Source organism: Molossus molossus, unplaced genomic scaffold, assembly GCF_014108415.1.
Source record: "Molossus molossus isolate mMolMol1 unplaced genomic scaffold, mMolMol1.p scaffold_m16_p_9, whole genome shotgun sequence".
Taxonomy (NCBI): Eukaryota; Metazoa; Chordata; class Mammalia; order Chiroptera; family Molossidae; genus Molossus; species Molossus molossus.
Genome location: NW_023425403.1, coordinates 20,590,706 through 20,604,101, shown reverse-complemented (window position 1 = coordinate 20,604,101; position 13,396 = coordinate 20,590,706). Strand labels below are relative to the sequence as shown.

The window sequence follows — 13,396 nt, the reverse complement described above, 5'->3', positions numbered from 1 at the left end:
TAGTTAGAGGTGGAAGGCATAGCATAGCATTTAATGTGAGATGCCAGTTTTATAGCTACATTAGTCTTCTGTTCACAGGGGTTTGTTTGGTAAGGAAAAAAAAAGATACCATTTTTGTGGAGTCTACAAACTGGGGTAGTATGAATGAATGTAAGCAAGAGGGAACAAAAAGACCTGCTTTTTCTTATCCCGTGTTTCCAATTCTAGACACTCTTCATTCCTGCCCAGTAGAATGACAGAAAAGGCAGTTTTTCAGACTGAAATGAAGCTGATGTCGAGCTGTGTGGTCAGTGGGAAATGTATCTGGAGTTCATAACTTGCATGTCACTGATGACCATCAGCATAGTGGAGATTGGAGCACTCATTCATCCCAAGGCCCCTTGTGAAAAAGCATATAGAAATGACTTGTTCAGGCAGTGACTAGGATGGTGGCTCAAGGTAGACAGGAGAGGCAGTAAATCCCCTTCAGGGGGTGATGCCCTCAATTCCTAGGCTGTCAGGCCAATGTTGGATGCTTCTGAGTAGGAATGTCACATATAGGCTGAAGGCAAAGCAACACGATCAAGCCTGTCCTGAAGCCATACTGGGTGTGGCCTTCAAAACCTGGGCAGGACTGAGGAGAGCTGAGTTGGTTTTCTGTTGTTATACGTGGGCTTCAGGGTATTGGAAGGCTGTGATGGGCACCTGCTGCTGTTGGTGGTCATCTCCTCTGCAAAAGGGATGTGAGATCCAAACCATCAAACCAATAATGTCAGTGCCCAACAAGACTAATAGTTACTAGTGGTTGTTGCCATTACTTGGAATTGAGCACTGAGGTTTCTCCCTTTCCTCTCTTTTGGGGGAAGAGGGGTTGGTGAAAGTGTATATAAAAAATGCTTTTATTATCTTGGCTATCAGTGCTTGGTTATCACTTATTTATATTTTTTTAAGTTAGCAGGAAACCATAAATAACTATAGATTTCAGATAATCTGGAGCTAAGTTTTGTAGGCTGAGGTGGATGAGGAGTCTGCTGGGTCTAGTTAAAGGCATCAATAAAGAGGTGTGTGAATCTGCCATGAGCTTCTTCTGCAGGTGAAGAAGGCTCCAGCAAGGGCTGCAGCCTAAGGCATCAGTGTTGCTCACCAAGTGCCCACAGTAAAGCATCTGTGGAGGCTAGTCTTTGACTCTCCCAGTGTGTTTCCTTCTTTAGCCTCTCTGCCCTTAGCTCTGTCAATGCCTGAAAGAAGTCTGCTGGTCCCTGGGCTGCAGTGTGGTTTGCTTTTGATTGATCTTGAAAAAGAAATTTGCCAAGCAGTGGTGTGAGAGCTGGGATAAGCACTTTATTTTTAAAAATGACAGTAGAAAAGTACCTTTAAACATTTATAAAAGCATAATAGACTGTGTGGAAGTTGCTGTTTCCCTTAGAAACAAGATATAGACGTCTCACTGAGAGCCAGGAAGCGCTGAAGGCATAGGCAGGGCTTGAACAAAGCCGCCCCCACACCTCTGTAAGTGCCCTTTGCCTCATTCATATGAGGAGAAGAGTCCCTCTTCCCTGGCCCTTGTTGTTTTTTTGTGATGATCTTTAAAAGCTTCTTGACATCTTTATTTCTAATGGAAAATAAAGAAACAAACCCAAAACCAAGTCTTTAGCACAACATGAGCAGATCAGTTAAGAAAGATTGTGATCATGTTTAGCTGTATCAGCAGTTGAAATTCGTAGGTCAGTATATATTTTTACACATGGCTCTTCTATAAAAAGAGGGGACACTGAGCTGTCAAGACTGGACATGTGTCAGTCAGACTGACTTTTTTGGTTTTGAAGAAGTCTTGAAGCAGGCTGAACAGGATTCATTCTGAATGCCCACTAGCTGCACCATCTCTCCATGGGCCGCTGTGGTAGAAGTGTCCCAGTGAGCACACCAGATTCAAGACCATGTTTTAAATGGCTCATTTGGCATGGTGCTGCCAACACTCAGGAACACCAGTTTAGCCAATGTTTTGCTAACTCACTTGGGAGACATGAGCTTCCCACTACAGCTATGCAGGATGGGCAAAGCCAGCTTCCTCTTCTCAGTGAGACATACTCTGCACTTTTACTGGGGGTTATGCACTGTGGCTCACCGAGTTTGTACATCACCTCTGGCGCTGCCAGGGTTCTCTAAGGGCACACTCTGGTCAGGAATTGGTACCAAGGAAAGGCTTCTTTGCCCAGTTGTGAGCATGTCACCATGGCAGAAACTCCTGGAGGCTTTTGATGGTCTTGCAGGGTGTCCTGGACCTGCGAGCGTACACACAGTACTGCAGACAGCACAGTTCTGTTTCTAATATCTAACACCATGATTCTCATTTACTCTGGATTCAAGCCAGGCACAGATTTCTATACATTCACAATACGACTCTGGAAATTTTCATATTTGAAAACATGCCTCAAACATGCAACTTATTTTAGAGGAAAAAAATAGATATTTTTAATTACAGGCATTCAAAAGTCAAGCACAAAAATTGTGATCCAACCCAGTGTAAGATCATCCATCTTATCATACTGAAATGGTTGGTATAAAAATACTCACTCTCTTGGTTTTATTGTTGACATCTTTTATGTTTTGTTTGAAAATATCTCCAAACTGTACAGAAATGTATGTCAGACCATGCGTTCACAAATAACACACTATTTCTTACAATTACACAGTGTAAAAGAGTAAAACATTTTTATTATATTTTTTTCTCCGAGAAAAATAGATGTGTGATAGAGGCTGTGGCAAAGTCTTGAAGGGATCAAAACTGGGCACGGTTGTTTTCAAGCCTGAAAGAGAGAGAAATGTGTGAGGAAAGCAGATTTCACAAGTGTGTATGCAGTAATTCCTCCTAGCTGTGGAGTTGTGTTTGGAGTCACCTGTGGATAGAATTCATGCTCTAGAAACTTTCACCTGGGAAAATTCTTGGTGATCTCTATGCAAGCACGTGTGTGTATGTCAACATGGAATATATTTACTAATTCGCCAAATAAAGACCACACAAGAGTATCGATGGTCTAACTCCAAACTCAGATGCACAGGGAGCATCTGTAATTCCCATATTATCTCTTACTAGAGACTTTCCAACACCTTCTCGTGCAGTCGCAAGGAAATGCTCCTGTTTCTCCTGCTTTGTGGTAGATAAAAGGGCCTTGGAACAGTCATTGAGACTATCTGACTGCCACTGGCAGAGTCCTCCCCTGGTCCCAGGATTTTCTGAAATACCTCAGCTCCTTTTGTACCTGGATTTACTTAATAATGTTAAAGGCTACATTGTGAAAACTGTTATTATTCTGTCATCATTTTACTTCTCTCACCAGGTCCTTTGTTTTCTTGCCATCATCTTACAAGCATGTCATACTCATAAATTTGTGGTTGTACAAAAGGTATATGCAGGAGTAAATCAACATATACTAGAATTTTGTATACAGAAATGCTTATTTGTGAGTGGGAGGAGGCTATTTTTTTAATAGCATCATGATTGAAAACCCATATAATTGTCCTAAGTTAGACTTATTTGGGAAAATGTGTATTTAGCAGTAAGTCCTGAAATTAAAAACATATTTTAATGATTACTCAAATCAAACTTAGCTAATTGCATGATTTTGGTCAATACTCCTACCCAAACCAGGTCTGCCCAGTGCCAGCTGAACCTGAGCTGTGATCCAGTCAGTCCTGTTACAGCCTGGTTTGGAGACAACGGCACAAATAGGTAGAAGTAACAGTGGGCCATGAGTCAGAAAACCTGGGTGCATCTTTACATGGGGTAGGGCTGCAGCTGTGCTAGCTGACTTTCCTGATGAACTCACCACCTTCTGCTCATCTGCATTCCCACAAATGCCTCAACTGCTGCCTTTTAATTGCCCAACGAGCCTCCCCTCAAGTGGGAAGAAGAGACAAGGCCCCAAACACCACATGTCAACAGAGGAGGGAAGCCAGTTTCCTTCCCCTCTTTTGTGGCTTGTCAGGCCTGGAGTGATACCTTCCATGTCATCCCAAATTGACCATGTGCCAGGAGCCCAAGCTGTGTGTTGATTCCAGGAAACCATTTCTGAGGAACAACAGTCACTCTACTACGGCTGTTGATGCTTTGGAACAATTCACAGGGGACGGCACTTGGCTGCCCTTATATTCTGGGAACCGAAGGGGCCTGTGTGCTGCCAGTGGCTTCTCACAGAGGACAGGCTTGGGGTGGGCCAGCTTGGGAAAACAGCTGAAACTGGATGTGGTGACAGGGCACTGAGACCAAGGGTCTGAAACCAAAAGCTGCCACACTGCTTTCAGGGACTGAATGAACAGGCAAAGGAACGTCGGCCATGTGACTGCTCCTTTCCAGGGGCTAGGTGAAGTCCCTGGCGTCCTCTAGCCCTTGGCTGTGTATGGTAAGGGCCTGGCTGCTTGTGCTCTCTTCTCTGGAGAGCTCACAACCATTTTTGGACAACTGTATGCTGCCAGTCCTGGACAATTCTCCCCACTCTTATCAGCTTTGCCCTGGACATTCCTGCCATGACCCCAAAGGCAACATGTCTAAACTCAGACTTCCCACAGCTCCTGATTCCTCTCCCTGTGTGTGTCCTTGCACCCAGCCCCTCATGCCCTGTCCCCGACATGGCCCTGCTCCCTTGCTGCCCACAGCAAAATGGATGAAGAATCATGTTAGAAACACACTAGGAAAGGTGAACCCAGGATGGTGATGTCAGAAGTGACAGAATGATCTGAGGTTTTCCTCCCTAAAACTACTTCCTCTTTCCTCTACCACAGACATAGTCCTGGCATACAGCAATAATCCAGACACTTGGACTACGTGACAAATGAACCAGGAGCAATGGGTTGTGGCCTGAAACGTGGCCTTAGTCTTGAGAATGCCCTGGCTGAGAGCAGGAGAAGTGCCGAGGGACCCGTGTTGGTCCCTGAGCACCTCTGGTCCTGAGGGGTCTTCTATAGGAAGCTGATACAGGGAGCATGGGACGGTACCTTCCCCTTTCCTGGTTAATTCTGGCTGATCTTAGAAGTGAAAAATCTGGAAGAGAGGGGGATGGGAGTCTATAATTTCCTGAGCTTTTCTTTCCATAACTTTGTTGTGTAAATGAAATTCTCACATGGGAAAAGAATGTGTCCCTGTGGCCATAGATGTTCCCAGACTGAACCGAAGGTCAGAATGTGGCTATTTCAGTCCCTGTAAACAAGGAAGGGGTTTCGCTAGGAATGGAGTTCAAACCTTGGAATGTATTAACAAGGACATTTTAAACAGAATGCAAAGACATCCGAGAACACAGAGCACCGTGGGTGGGAGGATCAGGCTCTGTTTAGAGAGCAGATTCTCCTCACAGAACCTTTCTTGAACACGTGTGTGAGGGGTAAACAAGGGAAGAAAGTACAGACTGAGGTAAATCACAACTGTCCTAATTTGAAGACAATGGAGAATGTCTCCTGATATCTTAAGAATATTACAATTCTGAAACATTTCATTTCAGTTGCCCTTGATCAAAAGATCAGTATGTGGGCCCCTCAGTACTTGGAGGCAGCGAGGTGTGGCGTCAAGGTGCTTGCTGACCGACGTGGGGGCGGGGCAGTGCCAAGAGCTAGAAGGGGCCGATTTCCCCTGACTCAACTTTCCTGTTGGTAAATTAGTCTTTTTGTACAAGTGCCTGGACTTATGCTGGGGTCCATGCTGATAAACCCATTTAAAATATCATTAAGTCTAAAATGCATTTAAAACCGAACATCATAGCTTAGCCTAGCCTACCTTAAACGTGCTCAAAACATTTACATTAGACTACAATTGGGCAGAATTATCTAACACAAAAGCTATTTTATAATAAAGTAGATTAAAGACTGAAATGTAAGACCTGAAACCATAAAACTCCTAGAAGAAAACAGGCAGTAAACTGTGACATCTCCTCAGTAATATATATTTTTTTGACATATCTTGGGCAAGGGGAAAACAAAAAATAAATAGATGGGACTACATCAAATTTCTGCACAGCACAGGTAACCATCAATGAAACGAAAACATGAACCTACTGAATGGGAGAAGACATTCACCAATGAGACATCTGATAAGGGTTTAATATCCAAACTATAAGGAACTTGTACAATTTAGTAATATTAAAAAATGGGCAGAGGTCCTGAATATCCATTTTTCCAAAGAGGAGACACAGATGGCTAATAGACATATGAAGAGATGCTAATATCACTAATCATCATAGACATGCAAATTAAACTCACGATGAGATAGCACCTAACACCTGTCAGAATGGCTGTCATCAATAAATCGGCAAACAAGTGCTGGTGAGGGTGTGGAGGGAGGGAACCCTCGTACACTGCTGGTGGGCATGCAGATTGGTGCAGCCACTATGGAAAGCAGTATGGAGGTTCCACGAAAAATTAAAAATAGAACTACCTGCTCTGGTCAGTTAGAGTGTTGGCCCAGGGATCAAAGGGTCTTGGGTTCGATTCCCAGTCAAGAGCATGTACCTGGGTTGTAGGTTCAATCCCCGGTCCTGCTTGTACAGGAGGCAACCAATCTATGTCTCTCTCTCTCCCTACACTCCACTCTAAAAGTCAATGGAAAAATATCCTCAGGTGAGGATTAACCAAATAAAACTACCCATATGGCCCAGCAGATTGCACTTCTGGGTATTTATCTGAAGAAATCCAAAACAAAGCACTAATTTGAATATACCTGCACCCCTATGTTCATTACAGTATTATTTACAGTAATAGCCAGGATAGGAGAGCAACTTATGTGTCTGTCAATTGATAAATGGGTAAAAGATGCATATATACAATGAAATATTACTCAGCCTCAAAAAAGAATGAAATTTTGCCGTTTGTGGTATTACATTAAGTGAAATAAAGTCCGAGAAAGTCAAATGCCATATGATTTCAGTTACATGTGGAATCTAAAGAACAGAATAAATGAAATAAACATTCTCACAGCTAACAGAACAAATTGATCATTGCCAGTTGGTTGGGAGAAGGGATTAAGTACAAACTGGTAGTTATAAAATAGTCACGGGGATGTGATGTACAGCATAGGGAATATAGTCAAATTGTAATGACTGGTGTCAAATGGGTACTAGACTTATTGGGGTGATTGCTTCGTAATGTTCAGGGTGGGCAAAAGTAGGCTTACAGTTTGTATGGAAAATAATACAAATAAACTTGCATGTACTTAAAATTGTAAACCTACTTTTGCCCACCCCTGTATATGAATCTTAATTACTATATTGCACACCTGAACCTAATATAATATTGTATGTTAACTGTAATTGAAAAAAATCATGAAGTGTTCAATACCTCATGTAATATACAAAAAATACAGTATACAAAGAATACTGGCAACACAGGATACTCTAGAATATTGGTTGTGTACCCTCAAGATCGTGTGGATCACTGGCCAGCATCATGAGAGAGTATCGTGGCACCATATATTGCTAGCACAGAAGATCAACATTCAAAATCTGAAGTAAGGGATCTACTTAATGAATATCACTTTTATACCACCATAAAGTCAAACCCTGACCATCTGGACTTGACTTATTTACTAATGACTCTTCCCTTCCCCAAGAGTTTCTCTGATATTTTTTCATTTGTACAAAAAGCCACATAAGGAATATTCCCTTCCACCCACCTCCCAATAAACATGGGACATTATGTGACAAAGATTTCACATAAGAGTGGTTTAGTTTTTATTTTATACCTGTCAGCTTGATTCTTAAAAAAATCAAATGCTGATATTAATTTGTAATAAAAAGACTAGTTAACATTTCAAAAGGCTCACACTCTACAGTGTCCAGTGGAACAGTCCCTGTAGTTAGAAACTCCTCCCTATCCTAAAGATATTCCCCCATCACAGTAACTAGTAAGCTGCTCAGGCCTGAGGCCAGAAGCCTACCCCCCCACAGTCCCGGCCTATCTCTGTTCTCCAAGGGCAGGCCTTTAATGTCCTCTGACTTCAGATTTGGGAAGAAGAAAGTCTCCGCCAAACTCCTTCTTGTAACCCCTGCCTGGCCCATGGAACCGGTGAGCCCACTCTGAACATGGCTAGTCCCAAAAATACCCCCCTACCACCTGGTGCCTGCTGGCCGCCTGCCCCACTATTTCCGGCTTATCTGCATCTTGACTCTTAGCTGCCCACCCAGGCCTGAGCCACAGTTCTCCCCCACATCTTTTCTTCTGTAGTCACCAGGCCCTCCTGTTGTCTGCATGAAGTCACCACATACTCTAGCTGCTGCTGCTTTCTCCTTGGCCTTATCTGCATTGTGCCCCGAGTTATTGATGTTTAGGTCCATTAAAAAACAAAAACAAAACAAAAGCATTATTCTAACCTGCTTCCAAAAAATTGTATAGGTGGCTTTTAATTGGTCTTTAAGCTTCTCCAGAGGAGGGGTAAAAAAAAAAAAATCTTTCCCTGGCTGGGTTTTCTCAGTGGTTAGAGCGTCGGCCTGCGGTCCAGAGAGACCCGGGTTCGGTTCCCGCTAAGGGCACGTACCTCGGTTGCAATTTGTCCCCGGCCCTGGTTGGTCGTGTGGGCGGCAGCCACTCGATGTGTCCCTTCACATCGATGTTTCTCTCTTTCTCTCTCTCCCTCCCACTCTATCTGAACGAAAAATGTCCTCGGGTGAGGATAAAAAAACAAAAACAAAAAACAAAAAAAATCTTGTCTTTAAGAAAAGCTTTGCTAAATGATAATATCAGTAAGAATATCGTGGGCAGCCTGGCTGGTGTGGCTCAGTGGGTGAGTGTCGACCCATGCACCAAGAGGTCGCCGGTTCGATTGCTAGTCAGGGCACATGCCCAGGTTGTGGGCCTGATCCCCCGGGGGGGGGGGGGGCGGGGGGGCATGCAGGTGGCGGCCAATCGATGTTCTCATTGATGTTTCTATCTCTCTCGCTCTCCCTTTCTCTCTCTAAAATTAATAAAGAAAAAAAAGAATATTGTGGACATTGTTATTCTGACAAAATTAGCTGTAGAATTAGTGGGATAAATAACACTACTGTCCTATGTGATGTGGAAAAACATTCGCCTGTTGATAAATTTGGTTAGTGTGAGAAACATGTCAGTGGGAAAAAGACCCACAAGTGCAGGCTGCTGGCTTCCTGTTCAGGCAGGGGTGTCATGCTGCAGAACCCAGCACAAACCGAGTGCATGTGCTCCTGGACAAAGCACTGAAGAGTACCATCCACGAAATTACTTAAGCAACAAAAATGTGTTCATAATCTCCTTGGCCAGAACTGCCTGGTTCTCTGTCCTTAGCAGGAATCTTACCCTTTTTTCTGACTCATCTTTTCTTTGGAGGCCCATTAGAGGGATGAAATTTGCCACCTTATTTGGGCTGAGATAGAACTGCTGTCAGCCAGTCACTGGCATTCCTGCTGTTCTAGGCCAAGCTTTCCAAAGAGACGAAACCTCTAAGCATGGTGCCTGGCAGGCAGGTCACCTCCTGGGAATGCGATGTTACTGTTTTAAGATTACACTTACTGCTAGAAATAGATGAACTGAAAAGTGACAACTGGTGTTGAGTAAAAACACCGACAAATCACCAAAATGATCACCCACTAGAAAAGTCTTGCAAGTCTGAGGAATTCAGTGAGGATCCTGTCATTCAGCTATGCCCAAGGGCAATCACCCTATTTCTGAAGAGGCTTATAAAAACATCCCTAAGTTACCAGGAATGCGCTGCACTCTACCCAGTATAATCGGATTAATAAACCAGGAGGAATATACATACTACATCTGAAAAAGATTTCCACCAAAGTGGTTCATTTCCCAAAAAGGCTTAAGGGCTTTAAGGAAAGCTTCATTTATATGTAATTTCCCTAGGTGGAATATCTCATTTGATCCTGCTGGATGTACAGGTGCTGACGGCCCTACCTACATGTCAGCCTGACCTAGGATGGCTGTGGTGAGAACCAAGTACTGGGTGACACACTCTGAGAGTTTGCAAAGCCCTCAGTTGCTATCCTGAGACAGCCTTCCCTAAGCAGGCTATAGTTGGAGGAGATAATGAAGAACCCATCCTGACCCTGAGCACTCCACATATCATGTCCCAACTTAGAGCTCCCACTGGGAGAGGTGTGATACCCGGACTGCTGAGCCCCACCCCGTGGGACCTGGGCTTCCCAGGTGATGCTGGGTGATGATCCGGGCCACACTGGCCTACACCATCATGTCCCGCTCCCACCCCAGGACACGCTGCTTCTCTAGAGGGCCTGTCAGTCTCTGACTGGGGAACTCACCAGCATGCTCCAGTTTTGTAGAACAGCTCGAGAACAGTAGCCACCATTGAAGATTGCATTAATACCCACAAGACAGATTGCAGCCACCATCACACACCTGGAACCTGGGATGGAGAAAAAGGTCACACATTAATTAAACCCATTAATGGTGTGCAGCTAGGGTTCCCTGTGCCTTTAAGACCAGCCTTTTCTGAGGGCAGAGAGCTGAGAGTCAAAGGCAAAGGGACCAAAGGCCTCTGCTGTTGAGCTGAGGGCAAGCACCACTTGAAAATGAACTTGCATCCGTGGCGTGAAAAGCTCACAGCCAGGACAACTAGCTTAGGCTGTGGTGGAACAAGTGAGGGAAGGCACTCAGGCCTGGGAGGAAAGGAGCCAGTGGAGGGGCTGGTTCCCAGGGACACCCTGGTATGGAGGCCTGAGAGAAGGGCATCTGGCAAAAAGTGTGCTTCGGGGGACATAGTCACATGTTCACTCGAGTATGAAGGTGTAAAGCACCTGGGGCTGAGGAAAAGCACCAGGAGGCTGCCTTTCCTGTGGGCTAGACACCCCCCCCCCCCCGGACTGTCCCAAGCCCTGCTGAGGAAAGGCACAGGACCTGAGGTCCCCCAAAGAGAATAAATGCCCGAAACCTACCCAGGTCCAAGGCCTACTCAGACCACAGTAACAACTTTGGTCAGCCCAAGACCACAAAAGCAGTTCCCTAGGAGAACCCTGTGGTGTCATGGGCACCACTGAGCTAAACTGGACTCCGAGCACCTATTGGAAAGCAACCCGAGAGGAAACATTTGTGAACATATGCTATTCCCTAGGGTCTGAGAATTTTGAAGTAAGAAGGTATGGAAACCCAGCAAATAAAATTTTAATACAATTCGTGTAGGCATGGCTATCTGTGAGCTATCTGGTTTTCATAAACCCTGCATTGAGGAAGGGAGCCCAGTGGCCCCATTCCCCACTAACAGTCCTTATGTTTTCAGCCCTGGTCAGCACTACCACTCACAGACAGAGGCTGTTCCTGGCACGGGGCTTCATGAACAGGCGTGCACAGTGTACTGCCGTGAACCCTCGGAGTTCCCCAGAAAGGTCTCGCCAATCTCGGGTCCAGGAAGTGAGCCCTCCAGGAGGAGGCCCCATGGTACTCGGGGTTCACCTGAAACTCAACTTGGGGATTGGGTAAGGTGAAGGAAAGATCACCTTCCTAGGGTAGCTCAGAATTAAGGGAAAAAAATGTTTCCCCCAGAATTTCACTGTAAAAGTATTAAAAGATGAGTCGAAATGATTCTAGTTTCCTAGTAAGAGGGTTATTTCAGGACAGGAAAAATACTCATCTTTGCAAACAAAACTTATCAGCTTACCCAGCTTCTGTCACCCTTTCCAAATTCGCCGAGAGCACTAGAGGGAGGGAGGGAGAGAGGGAGCACCCGGAGCAGCAGCGCAACCTGGGGGCCTCTGGGGACTGCAGACCCAGCCTGCATTTGTAGGATGCCTGCCCCTTTTTTTAAAAAATTCACCCGATGATACTTTTCCACTCAGAGAGAGAGAGAGAGAAACATCGATGTGAGAGAGACATCAACTGGCTGCCTCCCGCGCGACCCCAACCAGGGCTGGGGATGAACCGCAACTGAGGTACGTGCCCTTGGCTGGAATCGAACCCGCAACTTTTGGTCTGTGGGCCGACGCTTTGACCAGTGAGCCAGACCAGCCAGGATGCCTGCTTTTAAGAGAAGCTGAAGATTCCTCTCAGTATGACTTAGAACTGATGGATGAAGAGTCCAGGAACCCTAGCTGTCACCCAGCTGCTCTCTGCCCAGTTATTATGTCAATGAATGTGTCCACACGTGTACCTGTGGTCAGAGAGAATGCACAGGCCAGTCTACAGATACCTTGGGAGATGACTCCCCAAAGAACATAAAACACAGGAGAAAGTCTAAATGTGTTCACGTGTAACTTCATGGTGAGCTCATAGACCTGAAGTGGGACAGATGATGGGAGTGAGGGTCAGGGCAGAGGTTCCTGTAGGTGGCCCTAACCCGTGATTGTTCAGCAGCTGCTCTGGGACTCAGTGCCTGGACTTAGCACATGGCTGCCCTACTTGAACTTGTTCCAGGGACCAGTCAGGCAACTCTCCTGGTGCATATCATGTATGTGGTCAGGGGTCTCCCAGATCTCCCAGCCAGACTCTCAGAAAATAGGTAACGGGCAAATGTGACAGAGTCACAGCTTTGACTCATTAGGCTGTCATAACAGCCTGGTTTGAGATGAGCTCAGTAAGTGCTTGTGTGGTTAGTAGACGTCACTGTGTTTTATTTTACAAAGCCTGGAGGACTTGGCAGTGGCGGGGAGGGGCACCCACCACAGTTACTAGCAAGCGGCAGGTTCTCAGCCTGTCCCTGTGTTGTAATTCACAAGGGAACCTGAACAGACCTCCAGACTGCGAAGGAATCCGAGCCGGGGCTCCTCACCAGGACAGTGGGGAAACCTGTCGGGGAGGGGCTGGTCAGCACGGGGGGGGGGGGGGGGAGCTGCACCGGCTGCTTGGGCTCGGTTCCTGCCCACGCTCCACAGGGCCTCACCTCACCTAAGCCGGCTGTATTTCAAGCCTGCTTACTTTGATTTAGCTAAGAGGAGGACTGGTGAAGTAAAATGATTCTTTAAACCTAAATAAGAGGTCTGTTCTGAACAAGGAGCCCCACATAAATCTGGGAAAGCTTGGGGTCTCGGTTCGAAGGGTGTCAGGCTGACCCCGACCCCTTGGCTCCCGTGTGAAGTGAAATGCCTGCCCGCCCATACCATCTCCCCTCTCCCCTCACGTTGCTTTCCCCTCAGCACTGCTCGCCGCCGGCCTGTTTCAGTGCGTTGCTGCCCGTCCGTGTCCTCCCTGTGACAGTGGCAGCTGCGAGAGCAGGGATCTTGTCTGCTCCGTTCACTGCTGCGTCCTGGGCACCCAGAGCAGTATCGTGCACACTGTGGGTGCTCACTGAACATTCACTGTGGTGATGAACGCTAGTGTGCTCTGGAGACCTTGTCTAATAATAGGGGGGATGGCAGAGCAATGATGAAGTGCCACCTTGTTTCTGGGCATGCGGCATGGTGAGAGCATGGTGTCTCAGCGAAGACCGGGCACCTTTTCTGCTCAGCTCCCAGCTGTGCCTTGACAC

At 46.0% G+C, this 13,396-nt stretch overlaps 1 protein-coding gene across 1 annotated transcript in view; it reads right to left on the bottom strand.

Annotated features, from left to right (window-relative positions):
- Positions 1-2,644: 2,644 nt before the first annotated feature.
- The window catches only part of RBPMS (RNA binding protein, mRNA processing factor), a 181,603-nt gene continuing 170,851 nt past the window's right edge, over positions 2,645-13,396 (bottom strand). The window contains exons 8-9 of the transcript XR_004958136.1: positions 10,242-10,345; positions 2,645-2,786 (exon numbers count right to left, since the gene is read on the bottom strand). The gene's annotated coding sequence lies outside the window, so the exon portion shown is untranslated. The remainder of the gene's footprint in view (positions 2,787-10,241; positions 10,346-13,396) is intronic.